Below are 17,889 nucleotides of genomic sequence, written 5' to 3'. Positions count from 1 at the left end.
CTAGAACGACTGTTAAAGAATCATGCAAAATGCCAGTGCATGGCACAAATTTTAAGCGCCCCTATTTTGGCCAAGAAAAAACAAGCCTAAATTCCTTTGCCTAACTTATGTGCACATCCTCTATAATAAAACCCTAAGTGCGCATGCGCACTTAGAACTCCGTGATCCCTGCCTCGGTGATTTGTACCTCCATGGCCGTGTTCCATTTGCGGCGTGTGCAGCGGCTTGAGTGGTGGTTTGTCTCCTAATAGCTGGTGGCTAGAGCAATGGCAGGAGGGTGTCCTTCGGCCTGGACGAGGCGGACAGGGTGTGGGTGCTACGAGGCGTAAAAATTCTGCTACTGCTGCACAGGGAAGTAAAGGGGGAGAGGGAAAGGGGGCTGATGTGGAGGGAGGGGTGTGTTGGGGGAAGACAGCAATCTTGGTTTGCTCTGGGGGAGATAGAAGGGGGCCACGGAGAGACAGGCAGACATGGTGCAACAGAGAAGGACAGGCAAGCAGGGGGCCAAGAAGAGAGACAGAGGGAGACAGAAGGGAGCCACGAAGAGACAGGCAGGCATGGCACAATAGAGAAAGACAGGTAGGCAGGGAGCCATGGGGAGAGTCAGAGAGACAGGCAGAAAGAAAGACAGACAGACAGGGGGCCAGGGAGAGACACAGACAGAAAGAATGACAGACTAGGGGCCAGGAGTATGTGGTTGCCTGTTTCTGCACAGTAAACCATGTATTACTTAATTTTTCTGATTTTCTCTGTCAAAGGATGTGGCGTGGGTAGATCATGGCTGTGAAAGCATTATCCAGCTAGTGCATTACACTTACCACAGAGGCGGTAAGTGCTCTTGTGTTAACTGTGATCAGCCACTGCAAGCTATGGTAATTGGCAATTGAATACAGAATCAGCATTAGAAAATGCTGGTTCTATCCCCTTTGATTGCCACATAAATTTTGTAGCTATCATGTGCTAGCTTAAGCTATAAAGCAGTAGTAATTTTACATTTTGCTATGATTTATTGAAAGGAACCCCCAAATTCATATTAACAATAAATAATACGAGGGTCATTTCATAAATAATGCACACTATATATATTTTTTTAATTTACATGTTTGATTTTTTTTTTCAAGTATTTCTTTACAATCCTTCAATATAGTCTCCCTGCTTTGCAATGACCGAGTCCCAATGTCCGGGAAGATTCATTATTCCATCCAAGACACCATTTTGTTCAGTTGCCGAATGGCTCGGGTACTGGAGGAAGAAAACTCTTCCAGAGATGCAAAACGATGTCCACGCATAGGTTGTTTCAACTTTGGAAAAAGGTCAAAGTCTGGTGTTTCGTCTGGATTGTAGGGAGCATGAGGTAACACCTCCCAGCCGCATTCGCGTAGTTTTTCAATGGCGAGTGGAGAGCTCCATCTTCCCCACAACCAAAAAATTTCAATGAGCTCAATCAAAAGTCAAACAAATGATGATTTTTGCTTATGATCATGAAGGCATCATCATCACAAACAAATTTCCATGTAGAAGAAGTGTCACAGCAGTATATTATCATGATTTTTTGCAAAAAATGCGCAGAAAAATACACAAAACCCGACCTCAGTTGCTCTTGGCTGGGCCACTCATTTTTCACGACAACGCTCATCCACACATAGGGAATATCATTGAAAAATTACACGAATAAGGCTGGGAGGTATTACCTCATGGTCCCTACAGTCCAGACATGAGACCACCAGACTTTGACCTTTTTCCAAAGTTGAAACAACCTATACACGGACATCGTTTTTCATCTCTGGAAGAGCTTTCTTCTGCTGGTACCTGAGCCATTTGACAACTGAACTAAAATGGTGTCTTGGATGGAATAATGAAGCTTTCCGGATGTTGGGACTCGGTCATTGCAAAGCAGAGAGACTATATTGAAGGATTGTAAAGAAATACTTGGGGGAAAAAAAAGACAACATGTTAATTAAAAAAAAATAATAAAATAGTGTGCATTATTTATGAAATGACCCTCGTATCACTGATGAAATGAACGAGAAACCCAATAATCAACAATAAGAATAAACAAAAATGTTAAAAATAAAACATTACAATAACATTAAATAGCTGAGAAGGTTTAAGAAAGTTATGCAGATGACTTCACCATCCTCATACCTTTTGATCAACCAAAGACCACCATAACAGACACTCTACACCGAACTTTGGAAACAGTAGCGAACTGGATGGAAGACCACAAACTGAAACTCAACCCAGACAAAACAAAATTCATCCTCCTCGAAAATAACAAAACCTCAACTATTACCAACATAGAAATCAACTTGATCAATTACCCCATTCAAAACACCCTGAAACTACTAGGAGTGACAATAGACAGATGTTGCACCATGCAATCACAAATAAACAAAACAATTCAAAAATCTTTCGCCGTAATGAGGAACCTAAGACAAATACACAAATTCTTTGAAAGAGCACAATTCCAGCTCATAATTCAATCCCTTATCCTAGGTATACTGGATTATTGCAACGTCCTCTATCTCCCCTGCCCTGCAACAATGATCAGACAACTGCAAACAGTCCAAAATACAGCACTAAGACTCATCTACTCCCTAAAAAAACACGACCACATTACTGAAGCTCTCATGAGCTCACACTGGCCCCCCAATCCAGGAAAGAATACTATTCAAATTTTACTGCACGCTATTTAAAACCATAAACGGGGACAGCCCAACCTACCTGAACAACCGACTCATCCATAATACCTCAACCAGACATAGAAAATCTCACACCCCATTCATACACCCACTAATCAAAGAAGTTAAATGAAAAAAATTTTACGACGGCCTCCTAGCCACCCAAGCAGCGAAACTGGATAACCAAATCTTCAATCTGCAGATAACAACCATGGACTACAGGTTATTCAGAAAAGAAATAAAGATCATACTCTTCAAGAAATCCCCGATTAAGTCTTAACATCACGATTACCTCATTCCTCCTATCTTCTTCTTAACTCCCTGAGAATACCCGCCCTCTTCACTAGTCATGACCACTGATCTCTTCTTGTAACAAACCACTGTTCCCTTCTTGTAACAGGCCAACCTTAAATCTTTTGTAATCCACCCTAAATCTTTTGTAATCCGCCTTGAACTGCAAGGTAATGGCGGAATAGAAATCTCTAATGTAATGTAATGTAAACAGAAGCATTTTAACTGATGAACAAAGCAGAGGAGAATCTAATAACAAAAATTTCAAAGGAAGCTTATTTATATTAACAATACATCAAATGACAAAAAAAAAATCCATATATAATAAATTAATGTTTCCCTTCAGTTTCTACTGATAAAACTAGCAGCCTCGTTTGTTAACTTTACCACTTTTACCACTTCCCCACAGCTGCTTTCAAAGAAGAAGAAGCAGATGGAAAGTAGAGTATTGGAGAATGAAGAGGCTAAGTTCCTGAAATGCTAAACAAGCATGCTGAAATATAATGCAAAATGATATAAAGGAACATAAAGAATTGCCATACTGGGACAGACCGAAGGTCCATCAAGCCCATAATCCTGTTTCTAACAGTGACCAACCCAGGTCCTAAGTACTTAGCTAAAACCCAAGTAGTAAAACTGATTTTATGCTGCTTATTCTAGGAATAAGCAATGGATTTCCCCAAGCCATCTCAATAATGGCTTATGGACTTCTCTTTTAGGATATTCTTCTCCAAAGCCTATAATGGAAGAAGCAGCTGAGTAAGTAGTCACACATAAACTCTCAAATTCTGCACCTAAAATTTATGAGTGGTGTCATAAAGGAGGCGTGGAAATGGTAAGGTCATGAGACGATCAGGAGCATTCCTCAAAGTTACAAGTGCAATTGTAGAAAAAGGGATGTGGGTGCCTAATTTTAGGTGTAAGGTTTTGCACAATATTTTCATTAGTGGAAATGGTTGTGCCAAAAGTTAGATGCAGCTCCCAAGTACAAGCGCTATCCCATAAAAGGCACCCTATCATTGTTTATAGATTAGCTCTTAAGAAGGGGGGTTTCAGTACTGACTTTTTAGGCACAAAATATAGAATTTAGTCCAAAAAGACTAATACCAGCTACATATAGAGAGGCATTTTCAAAAGGATATTCAAGTTAGAATAGAGATGCCCATCAAAATATCACAAGTGAATGTCTGTCTCACATGTTTGAAAACATGTAAGATAGAAATCCATGTGCTAGAAATGTCCAGCATGAACATCCATTTTATAAACTGAAACAACCAAAGTTTGATTGATGGAAAACAAGGAACAAAGTTGGAGGCAAAATGGTGATTGTGCATTTGCAGACTCTCCTCTTCATGCATCTAGTCTTCACCCCTGACATTGCTTCTTAGATGTCTCCTCATTCCTAACTGCAGCCACTCCTCCCCCTGTATACCCTTACCTACCTCCCATTTTCTTATCCCTGTTCTAATCTGCATAGACCTACCTATGACACAGTCCCTTCTTTCTTCCCCTCCCCTATTACCCCAAATCCCTTTCACTAGCTAAGTGCCAGGCTACTGCCCATTTGTGTTTCTGATTTCCCTATGTGGCAAGATCAGTTTCTTAAACTCCCAAATTCTATAAATGGTGCTTTGAGTTGCACGCACAGATTTGGGCACACACAAAATTGGCACATGCAATGTTATTGATTAATGAGCCAATTAGCATTGATAACTGGCTTCTTGACAAGAAATTCTTAGTATTCATTGGTTTTAATTTAAATTTATGCATACAATCTGTACCTAAAATTTACAAGTGGTGTCATAAAGGAGGCATAGAAATGGGAGGGTCATGGGCAGAACAGGAACATTCCTTAAAGTTATGAGTGCAATTATAGAATAAGGGGCATAGTTGTCTAATTTTAGGTATGAGGTTTTGCACCATGTTTTTGTTAGTGGAAATGATTGTGTCCTGGAGGAAAAGCCCATAGTCTGTTATTGAGAAAGACATGGAGGAAGCCACTGCTTGCCCTGGATTGGTAGCATGGAATATTGCTACTCCTTGGGTTTTGGCCAGGTACTAGTGACCTGCATCAGCCACCATGAGAATGGGCTACTGGGCTTGATGAACCATTGGTCTGATCCAGTAAGGCTATTTTTATGTTCTTATAAAACAACCAAATTTTGATTGGGGGAAAACAAGGAACATGGACATCTATATAGCAGCATTCTTAAAAAATGGCTACACAGGTATCCATGCAGAGCAGAGGGTCAGCCTAGTAGTTATAGCAGTGAATTGTAAAACAAGGGACCAAGGTTCATATTCCACTTTAACTCTGTTTTTTGTAATTGTAAACCCTACAGGTAAAGAAAAATTCCTACTCTACCTGAATGTACACCATTTTAATAGCCTTCAGGCATCCAGGTGTCTTATATATTTAGAAACAGAAAAATACCTACTATTCCTAGAGGGCTCACAATTTAAAAAAAAGAGTTGAAGCTGAATTTGAATCCAAGTCCCTTGATTTAGAGTACACTACACTAATCACTAGACTACTCCTCAGACTTGCTTTCTGCTCTTTTAAGAATGTCCATAATACCTGAAGCTGTCATAGAGTCTGGTATCCCCTTCTGGTTTCACTTTCAGGGGAGAGGAAAGGTAGCAGCAACTACTGGGAGACTAGAATATTCATGCCTTAATCCATCCAGTTTACTAAGAATGTTAAAATGCTCCTGTATCGCTCCATGGTGCAACCTCATCTGGAGAATTGCATCCAATTCTGATCTCCTTATCTCAAGAAAGATATAGTGGCGCTAGAAAAGGTTCAAAAAAGAGCGACCAAGATGATAAAGGGGATGGAACTCTTCTTGTATGAGGAAAGCCTAAAACGGTTAGGGCTCTTGAGCTTGGAAAAGAGACAGCTGAGGGGACATATGATTGAAGTCTACAAAGTCCTGAGTGGAGTAGAACGGGTACAAGTGGATCGATTTTTCACTCAGTCAAAAATTACAAAGATTAGGGGACACTCAATGAAGTTACAGGGAAATACTTTTAAAATTAATAGGAGGAAAAATGTTTTCATAGAATAGTTAAGCTCTGGAACGCATTACCAGAGGTTGTGGTAAGAGCAGATAGCATAGCTGGTTTTAAGAAAGGTTTGGACAATTTCCTGGAGGAAAAGTCCATAGACTGTTATTGAGAAAGACTAGGGGGGGGGGGGGGAAGCCACTGCTTGCTCTGGATCGGTAGCATGGAATATTGCTATTCCTTGGGTTTTGGCCAGGTACTAGTGACCTGGATTGGCCACCATGAGAATGGGCTGCTGGGCTTTATGGACCATTGGTCTGACCCAGTAAAGCTATTCTTATGTTCCTGAATCAGGTCTAAAAAAATGTTTGTTTCAGACATAGATGCTTCATCCCCTTTGGTAATCATTGTTGGATGTCTAGATTTCAGGCCCACTCTAGTCCCACGTACTGCAGTGTTGGACATTCCTATGCTGCCTTTGCAAAATCCGGATTTGGATGTTTCAAGCACATGGACATCCAATTTGGTCTTTTGAGATATCCATATGCTTTGAGAATGAGTGCCATACTAGCAGGACAGGCTTAACCATTCCTTCTCTAGTTGAGGCCTCTTTCCCAACCTCAATTACAATTTTTCCCTAAGTTATTGACCCTTATTTCCATCTGACTCATGTTACTCTGTTTATATGTTCCACTTCTACCTACACCCTATGTTGTTGCATAAGATGTTTAAATTTGTATTGTGTTGACATTGAATACGAGGGGCCACTGAAAAGTTCTGAGCCCTAACAAAAATAGAATGATGTGGAGCCATGAAACATACAAGTTATTCCACACTTTTCATATCAGTAAAACAAAAAGTTTCAAAAAAGTATGAAATAACTTGTATGTTTCATGGCTCCACATCATTCTCTTCTTGGTTGGGCTGAGAACATTTCAGTGGACCCTTCTATAGCATAATGTGCTTGAGCACATTCCAGGGTAGTGCCTTTTTTTTTTTTTTTTTAATTGTCTTTATTAGCAATTGCAAAGGGAACATACAACCAGGAACGGGGCAAGCATAGCAAAACATAGCAGGCAACCAAAACAACACACAGTAGTGCTTACCACAACTTAGAAAAAGGACCCTTTGGTTTAGTTGTTGAAGAAACAAAAAAGTTTGATATTATTCTTATAACTTTCAAAAGACATGACAGCTGTTACTTTAACAAATTCCAGCATCAAATCAAGGTAATTAGTTTGCAATAGTTTTTATTTCAAAAATCATACAAAGTCTCAAATATATAAGGAAAGGTACACAGAAATCAACAACTGCATTGGCTGGCAAAATATATAACAGTATCACATGTATAAGATTCCAAACAAAATAATAAAAAAAAAGTCTCTCAGGTGAATGATACTGATATACCATCTCAGTTCATGGCTTACGTATCTAGATACAATTTATCCTGACAGAGTGATTCATTTTCTCAGGCACGTTTAATTCAAATTTATAAATCATAAAGGCCAGTTGCCACCAAAAAATGTGTTTAGTCTATTTGCAGTCTTTCAATAGGCCAGAAAGGTGGTATATCAAATCCATATACCCCTTTCCTCCAATAGTAACAGTCATCAGGGGATTAAATAATCTATAGTTCAATATTTACCATCTATTGCATGATGCAATGTTAGCAATCTAAACATTACTATTTGAATACTAAGAACAGACATTAGGTGAAATATACTTTGAATCTTTCTCATATTCCCTCCCCCCCCAAAAAAAAAGGACCTATGAACACTGATAAAACCTATGCAAAAAGATCTCCACATGCCTTGTAATAATGCCAGAAACATTACTCTCATTAAAGTCAGGTTTATGCAATTTGTTGGAAGTCCAAACTGCTCTTTGCATTACAAAGAGTATGAATTGTGTTAAACTAGAGGACAGTGATGATCTGTTGACTTTATGCCAAAAAATGTTCCTACTATATCATTTCCCCCATTTTCTAAACCTTGTTGCCCCCAAGTCTTTATCAACCCAGCATGTTTCTAGAAATGCTGTGCACACAGTAACTTGCAAAATTCAGAAGTAGTGTGCCCAGAGCGAAGAAAATAATGTTAAATTCAAAATTATTTTTCTTGATTTGATGCGACAAATCTTCTAAGGCAAATGGCCTAAAACCCTGTTGAGTCTATAAGAAAGCTGTTGATTTTGCAGTGCCTCTCCAATGGGCTTCACTAATGAGGATGAAATAGGGGAGAGAAGGGTAAAGAATATTTGTAAACAGCTTTTGAATTTGAGATACATTTCTATGTTTACAGCATGACATGGCAAAACTTTTAAATAAGCAAAAATAAAACACCTCTTAAAATGTTTGAAATAAAGCAAAAATATTAGATTCTGGAATTATATATTTTATGTATTGAAATGTAACATTTAAATGTGTTATCAAATGTCATAGCTATAAATCTTTTATCAAATAAATGACACCCAAAACCTAAAACAGGGAAATATACAATATGCAGACTGGCTTCTGTTATTTTCTTTCTTTTGAGAGAGAAAAATATCTACATATATTCTTAAATATATTGCTATAATTTATATTAAATATAAGAGTGTGTCTGTGCATATTTATATATATATATATATTCATATATTTTCAACAGATCTGTTCATATCTGTGCAAAGTAAGCTTTGCAATGGTCACTATTTTTCATATCATGTTTATAGCTAAATTAATTATACAAATCAAATGATATAATTCAACACTTCTCTGTTTGAACTTAATGATTTTGCTGATCAGTTTGTGATCAATTGCCTGAATTTATTCCTCTTATGACTGTGAACTTTATAAGAAGTCTATGATGTTATCACGTCATGGTTGATGCTTGTAATTAACAACAATTTTTGACATCTGATAAGTCCTACAAAAATTCAAAACATGTTTGCAATAGACTATTAAAATATCTAGCAAAACAGCACAAATAAATCTGTTATCTTCTGCTCCATGAACTGGATGTCTTAATTTAAGAAACCTTTAATTTTATGCTCAAAAATTGAATAGACTTGTCTGTTTTATATTTTTATTTATTAAGTACTCATTATTTTCCTTATAAATATAGATGACTTAAGTTTAACTTATTTTGAGCACTGTGTAATCTGACTGCAACAAATGAAATGCTTTATTAATATAATCATTTGTTTCCTTTTCTTGCTTCTGTTTTGGGTTTTTCCCCCAAAATTTATTTTTAATGTAACCTTTCAAAGAAGTGCATTCATTTATATTTTTGAAACACTGAATCCAAATAAAATCAGTGCAAAAAGTATTCTTAATATTTTAGGAAAAATCCAAGTTAGTGCTGATAGAAGTGAAATATTGCTGTTTATATAGATCAATTAAAGAGGTTAAAATAAAGGCAAGCTACACATTATAAACTTGAAGTATGATATATGCCCTCCTTTTTTTATTTATTTATTTATTTTTTTGCAAGCAGCTACCTACAATTAAAAAATTGTTGACAATATTACATTTATTTATTTTAAACTGTTTTTTCCAGTGCTAGTAACAGATTCTATACAGTTCAAAGCAAGACTGCAGGTAGATATCAACAAAAAAAAAAATCAACAAATGTTGGGAGATATCGGTAAAAAGTCAAAAAATAATAGATGAGTAACAATAAATATATTAACAGATTGGACAATTAGAAAAGCACCGAGCTTGCTATTTTTTTGTGATCAGATACTCACTGCAAATTCTGTACTGATTACGTATACATCACCTCTGAAAGACAAGCAATGAAGGATTGAAGCCGGCAGGTAGACAGACTTAGCAAGGGAGAATTTGGTGATCTGTTGACTCCATTGCTGGAAATAAATTGCACATATTTGATTTTAAACATAGGAAATTTGAAAGCATAGGTTTTCTTTGCATAGAAAAAAACCTCTCTTAGATTAATATTTTCTATTAAAAATGTACAATAATGCAGGTTTTCCTAAACATTATAATATGAATCTATAAGTAGTAGACCTTCTTTTTACTTGAAAGTCACTTTACAGAAGCCTAGTAATATAACATCTGTACCATTGTAAATCCCTAAAATATCTGCCTGTTATCAGTAATCAGTCTTTTTAGTGCCCTCAATTAATTTTTTTAAGGGTTGAGTTAGGTTTAGCACTAAAGTATGAGCACTGTAAGTGCAAAATGAAGCTTGATGAGCATTGTTTTATAATAAAAACATGTAAATTTAAAAATACATTGAACTACAACACACAGAAAAACATTATTTATCCATTAATTCGCAGTTGATTAATCTAAGAAGGAACTCTCTAAATGATAGTGCCATGTATGCATCATAGTTTGAATAAATTTCAGCATTCTGAATTTTGTAGAAAAAAAAAAAAAGATACAGATAAAATGAGTTTGAAAGAAACCACACAATCACACTATATTATACACATCATACTTAAACATAATTCTGCATGTAACTTTAAAGACAAAGCTGGATGTTCTTTTACCCCTTGCTTTTCAAATCCAGTGGGGGGGGGGGGAGGGAAAAAAATGAAATGCTGCAAATACAAGAGCTATCCAGTAGAGGCCTCCCTAGATTTATCTTAGAAATAATGGCCTTCGAATTTGCCTTGAATCTGATAGTTAACAAAAAACTACTTGAAAAGATTCTGTTGAATACAACAAAAAAGGATCACACTTTAATATCTTTTTAAGTTCCGAGATGTTGATTAATGCTACCCTTTGCATTAATGATGTTTCAAGTAAAAGACAACAAATTTAAAATGGATAAATTCCATTCAGGGTGCATTAATTATTAAACAGGGACTTTACCATATGCTCTGTCTGGAGTGCTTTGCTGGCCTTTCTGTTGTAGTTACCTGTGTAAAATCCACCCTATCCCTCTACATGAATGCCCAAGCTGAATAGCCATTTGAATGAAGGCTTTAGTTTGATTTGCCATACAAGGGGAACTGTGTCACTGTGTTTTCTTTCTAGGAGTCACTAAGTGATTTCTATATCTGTTGTCATGGTGATACAGCAAAGCAGGGGAAAATGGGGGCAACTTCAGGCTTTCTCTGCACCCTGCACTAAGAACTAAGATGTTGTTAGCAGGCCTATAAAACATTGGGCTTTATCTAGGCCTTCTTTTTGTCCTCTGATTGTCAGTAAAACTCATTTTAAGGGTAACAAGGACATCTAAATGTCATCTGTCACAGTGTTGGAGAGATTAAGTTTGTTTAGGGACTTGTGTTGGACAAAGGCCACTATTTGTTCTGCAGATACAAGGCAGTGTTGGCTATCAGTGCTCTTGATTTAGAAGGAGGCCCACAGAACATGTAGAAAAGATCAGCTCACTTGCAGGTGATAGTAAGAGGCTTCTTGAGATGACAGCACTAAAAACCATATGAAAATAAGTCTGGTTTTGAGCTTTTGCTATCATTTTTTTTTTTCCTTTCTTTTGAATGTGTCTAACTTAGCTTCTCAGACCTAGGGTACAGAGGTAGCTATTGACAGCAAGAGGCCTGTTTTAAAAACATGACACACACACCTGATAGTCCTTGAATGAATGATAAAAGAAAGAGAGAAAAGAGGGTTTTCAGAGAAAATCCAACAATAATAGGTGCTGCATTAACTCAGCATTTACTCTGTAATGAGGCTAAATGGAAAGTACAGATTAATGAAGACATTGGTGTTATTAAAATCAAATCCTGTGGTTCATATGCTTTTCTTAATAATGAACATTGAGGCTATTGGAGAGGAAGAACAGGATTTTTTTTTTCTATTAATTTGGCACACATCCCAGATCTCATTCAACCAGAACCTATCCAATGCAAAAGCAACCAATGGCCTTTATGTCCGTCAGCCATTCCATTTTATATTTTTTGCTAATCTAGGGGAAAAGGGCTTTTCTTTTATCAAATTAAAGAAAGGTAAAGTGTGATTTCTAAGCCTAAATATTAATTAAAAAGACTGAATGGCCATGAGACTTTCAGCACAGTTTACTATGATAGAAAATAAGCAGAATACATGTATACCCTCCCTGTATTTATTTGCATACATTTATCTTTACGAGAATATAGAACATATGCTCAGGGAAATAGGTGTAAAGCTACATTAAATTAGTATGGTGTATTCATACCTATTAAGGGGATAATAAACTGAAAAATAATGGTAATCTGATCACCATCAACACTGAAAAACTATGGCAAAGCTGAAGACTTAGGGCTAGATGCACTAAAGTCAGTTGGTAATACCGACTGGATCGCTGTTGGCCGATTCTCTGACCGATTCTGGACGAGTGATCGATGCACTACCAAGTTTGCATGCAAATGATTTGCACGGAGGTACAAATCATTTGCATGCAAACCTGACAGATCAATTGCTCAGTGAACGATTGACACATGCGCAGAGCCCTAACAGCAGTGGCAGGGGAAGTAGCCTCCTGTCACTGCTGTTAGGGTTTCTTTTTTTTTTAATGTCACAGATGTTTTGTGTGTGTTATACACGCACAATATGCCCCATTAAAAGAAAAGAAAAAAAGCCCCCTGCGTTGATGGTCTTCCCCAATGACCCCCCTCCCAATGAACCGGCACCATGACCCCTCTATAGCAGCGAAAATGGCAGGAGGGATGCCTACTCCCTCCTGTCTGGCCCAATATCCTTGCACTATGCGTCCATCCAGTACTGGACCCCCCAGTGCCACTGACCTTCCCCCCTTCCTTCCAAAAAAAGCAGAAGGGATGCCCACTCCCTCCTGCTACCAGATGCTCTCCTGACCTCCCTCCCCCCCCCAATACCTTTGGTAGATTTGGGAGCTGGAGAGAAGCACGGTCCCTCCAGCACATGGAAAATAATGGTCCTTCCCCTCCCAGCTGCACCATGTGATACATGGGAGGAGCCTAAGACCCTGATTGGCTCAGATGCCCAAGGCCCAGTTACCAACAGATCTAGACCAGTCGTTTTTCTTTCCGATAGCTAAAACCCCTGGGGGCTTTTTTTTGTTTTGTTTTTTTGTATAGCCAAGCAATGCTAGTGTATCAATTGCTTGGCTACTTTACATGGGGTTTTAGCTAATTTGCATGGCTGGATCAGAAAATGGACGATCGAGGGAAAAAACACACAGTGCATCAGGTTGGTAAAAGTGATTGTCACTAAAGCTATGAAATCAGGTTTAGCGATGATCGCTGACTAATCAGATCACCTCTCTCAGGTATTTTTTTTTTTCTTCCCCTTATAACCCCATTGTATTATGTAACATCTTTCTTCTCTCATGTATACTTTCCCCATGCTTCTCCAATTCATGATGTAACTTCCTTCTTCTTGCATTTTGTAATTCGCTGATTGTCCAGCCTTCTTTCTATGTGAACCACCTAGAAGTCAGTTTGACTATGGCAGTATAGAAAAATAAAGTTATTATTATTAATGCATCTAGCTCTTAGGCCTTCTTTCACTAAGCTGTGGTAGAGGTTTCTAAGCGCTCCGATGCTGCTTCATCGCTCATAGGAATTCTATGAGCATCAGAACAGCATTGGAGCATTTAGGCCCGGATTCTGTATAGGATTCCCGGTCTCAGAAGCCAAGGGGCATCCTATATAGAATCGGGCTTAAGGCCGCCTAAGGTAAACCCGATTCTCTAACCAATGTCCATGTTACAGATGCCGGTTAGAGAATCGGGTTATTGCACGTGTGACCGCTAAGCTTATCGTGGCAAGGGATCTCCCTGCTGCGATATTTTTAGTGGCCGCCAGTCCCCCCACCCCCCTGAATGAATGCAGCAGGAGGGATGCCCAACCCCTCCTGCCCAGAACACTCCCAACCCCTTGAAGATCACTGACAGGAGGGTACCCAATCACTCATGCTGGAAACCCCACACCCCCCAATGTAGATAACCTGATGACCTCCACACACACGTAGACCACCCCCAATGACCCCCCTCCCCAAACCCCCCGCTAATATTTAATGATGGCCAGCCGGCTGGTTCTTTCCAACATATGGCCAACAGGCTCGCCTCCGTTGAAATGGGCGGGCCTGCCCCTTCCCAGTACATTGTGGGATGCACCAGGGAGGGGCTTAAGGTCTGAATGGGTGAGGCGCCTAAGGCCCCTTCTATGGGCAGGGCCTTAGGCACATGGGCCAACCTAAGATTCCAGTTGGCCCATGTGCCTAAGGCCCCGTTTATAGAATCCGGGCCTTAGTGCTCTGAGTCATAGTAGAAACCTCTATCGCAGCTTAGTAAAAGGGGGGGTGTGTGTGTTTAAAGACTTCAGACTAGATCAACAGTGAAACATATGGTCTATGAGGTGGATGGGTGAATCAGGAGAGATGCCACAGGATTTCACTGGGGCCAGGGCGGAGTTCCTGATCCCCTCTATACATGACAGCGTTCCGCTGCCCATGTAGTTGCTTACCACTTTGTAAAGTTCAGAGTTTCAATTCACTACTTCTGAAAAACATTTTTTATGATTGAAAGCTGTCAAAAATTTCTGATGAGGCAAACATGGAAAACACAGTTGCTGTTATTAATTAGACCTGTTATAGTAGGATTAAACTTTTGCTGCTTTAATTGTCTGAGGTTGCTATGCAGTTAAAAATATATATATTTAAAAAAAAACTTTTGTGTTTTGTTGGTGCATGGTTGACATCTATTTACTAAGAAGTTGACCATTGGTATTATGACCAGGTGGGAATGAGCTGGTCGCAGCTAGTGACCAGGCCCGAGTCACAAAACCTTGGCTGAGCGTAAGCGAGGTATGTTTGGTAGCTTGGGTACATAACAACAAAAAAGTTCATGACAAAAGTGTGCAGTCATCTTGTACTTTATTCAGCTCCTCAGTAGCCATAAGCCCAAACACAAAATCATAAGGCTTAGTCCAATGCACAACCACGGCAAGCAAACCAAAAATGGCCTTTTAGGGCTCCTTTTACAAAGGTGCGTCAGGGCCTTAACGCGCAGAATAATGCATGCTAAAATGCCCCATGCGCTAGCTGCTACTGCCTCCTCTTGAGCAGGCGGTAGTTTTTCAGGTAGCGCGTACTGTAGCATGCGCTAAAAATGCTAGCACACCTTTGTAAAAGGAGCCCTTAGTATATTGAAGTCCTCAAGTAACAAACTCTCAGAGCAAAAAAACCAGAAATGCCACTGTAACACAAAACACTGTCACTGAGGCAATTCTTGGGGTTTAATCTTCAGAGTAATCTAATCTAATCTAAGGTTTAACTTTATATACCGCGTCATCATTCTAAGAAAGCTTGACTCGGTTTACCGCAGTTAGCTTGACAGATAAAAAGCGTCAGGAATAATGGCGAAATTTCAAGAAAGTTAATTTCTAAAGTGTTTAGCAAACAGAGTGGTTTTTAAAGATTTAGAATCAGCTCCGATCCCCATAGGGAGGAGCAATGGCAAATCGGCCGAAAGCCGTTGCCAAGAGTAGCCAGGGGGAGGGGGGGCGGAGTAAGGGGGGGTAGATAAAAGAGGAGTGGGAGGGAGGCCGCCCCCTTTTCAGCACGGCAAGAGCTTGGAGAAGGAGGAGGCATCCCTCTTACAGCTCCACTGCAACTCTCCTGCTTTCTTTAGGCGGTATTGGCCTTCGGAGTTTATCACCACCCTCCTGCTTCGATTTCGATCGAGCCAAAAATAACTGTAAGTTTACCTACCAGTCGCCGGGTGGGGGTAACTGCGCCCGCCATGCGGCGGCTGCGGTCCTTTGCCAGCGGCGGCCGCGCGGTGCCCCCCCCCCTTTCCTCCCTCCAACGGTCGTCTGTGCCTCTTCGCCGTGGGTCCGCCGATAGTGCCCCATCCGACGTCAGGCGTCGGCCGGCCACGTGCTCCGATTCGGCCGCCGCCTTCCTCCTCCCGATATTTGCCTCCTTTGCGTCTGCTGCTGCCGCTTTCTACTCCCTTTCACTCTAAAAAAAAAAAAAATCGTGCGACAGATGGCGATTCGAGGGGGCGGACCGCCCCCCCCGTTAATTTCCAAAGTGTTTAGCAAACAGAGTGGTTTTTAAAGATTTATGAAAAAAATTGAAGCGAACCAGAACTCCTTAAAATAAAAGGAAGATCATTCCAAAGTTGAGAGAATTTAAAACCAAAGATTGACTAAAAATCTTGACTCCTTTAATCCCTTTTCTAGAGGGAAGGGAGAGTTTAAATTGTTGGGGATGCCTCTTGCAAAAGAGAATCTGTAAACATTCCAAGATAAAGGAATAAGAGGAGTAAAGATACCATAAAGGATTTTGAAAGCAACACAAGCGCATTTAAATTGAACTTTAAAATAAACCAGAAGCCAATGAAGACTCTGAAGCAACTGAGTCACATAGTCAAATTTACGTTTCCCAAAGATCAGTTTTGCAGCAGTATTCTGAATTAGTTGCAATCTATGAAGACAGATGCTGAGGTAAATAACGTTGCAGTAATCAAGGCGAGATAGTATAATTGACTGAACTAAAATGGAAAAATGGCTGTGATGAAAGAGATGTCTAACCCTCCTCAGCATACGTAGATTAAAGAAGCATTTCTTGACCAAAGAGTTTATTTGATCCTTAAAAGAGAGAGAGGAGTCAAAAGGAACTCCCAAAATCTTAGCAGAAACCCCCAAGACATGGGATCCATTCCGTTCCCAGCAGATCAGAACATCAGATCCCTTCCCAAAGATCCCAACAAGCTGTTTAGTAAGTGCTTTCTTCACAGCAATAGCACCCAGAAATCAAACACAAAATATCCCTTAGTCCAGGGGTAGGGAACTCCGGTCCTCGAGAGCCGTATTCCAGTTGGGTTTTCAGGATTTCCCCAATGAATATGCATGAGATCTATTTGCATGCACTGCTTTCAATGCATATTCATTGGGGAAATTCTGAAAACCCGACTGGAATACGGCTCTCGAGGACCGGAGTTCCCTACCCCTGCCTTAGTCTGTGCGCTTCTGTATGGCAGCTTTCAGCTTAGCTGCCATACCATACCTAGCATTTACAGTTTAACTCTGTTTCACTTCCTCATTAACTTGTATGCAAAGAACACTTGCCTTGAAACAGCCACACATTCATAGCAGGTTCTAACATATTTCTATGTATTCTATACTTGGCAATTCAGTAAACTCTGCTTCCATTCCACATGAGTTTACATCAACTTCTATCTCAATCTCAGGGATATTGTGTTATCCAAGTTCTCAGAAGTCTCTCCATTGAGAGCTCCTACCTGCTCTCAATGTCAAAATGGAGTCTGCTGTTTTCCTGCCTTCTGCTGCTGTTGGTTGCCTTCCTCATAACTCTGTGTAGCGCTGGTAATCTGGGGATGCTGTTGGTGGTCGAGAGACATACCTTTTTCTCTGCCTTAGCCTGATTAACCTTAGCTGCAGCTGTGTTCCTAGGCTTTGCACCAGATTTAGGTTGGCTGGTAGCAGGTATTACTCTAGCCCTGGTTTTTGGATTTACCAGTCCCTGTTCTGCTTGGATTTGCAGTTCTCCCTGTTTCAATGCAGCTAACTGCTTGGGAAAAGATAAGCAGGTCTTAGAGGTTGAAAATTTGGGGCTAGATTCACTAAACAAATTGATCGTGTACCGATCGGTTTGCGAGCCCTTTGCGACCCGATTTCCCTCCGACACGATTCACTAACCTGTGTACCGATCCGATTCCAATCTGTGCATGCAAATGAGGGAAAAGGCATGCAAAGTAGGCAGAACGCGATTCACAAAACAAAAGTCTTGAACACCGACTGGGCTGGCCGATCAACAAGAAGCGACTGCTGGGGACCAGTCGCTCACCTCCTTTCTGACTGTCCTGCCAGCTCTGCAGCCCTGAAATAAACCCACTCTCTGCAGCGACCTGCTCTCTGCCTCCCCTGGCTCTCCTGCTCTCTGCCGCGACTTGCTCTCTGCCTCCCCAGCTCTCCTGCTCTCTGCTGTGACCTACTTTCAGCCCCCGACTTT

General features: G+C 40.0%; 1 long non-coding RNA gene across 1 annotated transcript; it reads right to left on the bottom strand.

Moving 5' to 3' along the window:
* Positions 1-7,232: 7,232 nt before the first annotated feature.
* On the bottom strand, positions 7,233-17,249 carry LOC117366511. Its single transcript, XR_004540599.1, has 3 exons — positions 17,159-17,249; positions 9,705-9,821; positions 7,233-8,194 (listed from the first exon to the last, which is right to left on the bottom strand). It is a non-coding gene; the product is annotated as an uncharacterized LOC117366511 (long non-coding RNA).
* Positions 17,250-17,889: the final 640 nt, after the last annotated feature.

Source organism: Geotrypetes seraphini, chromosome 9 (genome assembly GCF_902459505.1).
Source record: "Geotrypetes seraphini chromosome 9, aGeoSer1.1, whole genome shotgun sequence".
Classification (NCBI taxonomy): Eukaryota; Metazoa; Chordata; class Amphibia; order Gymnophiona; family Dermophiidae; genus Geotrypetes; species Geotrypetes seraphini.
This window is presented reverse-complemented; position numbering and strand designations above follow the sequence as displayed.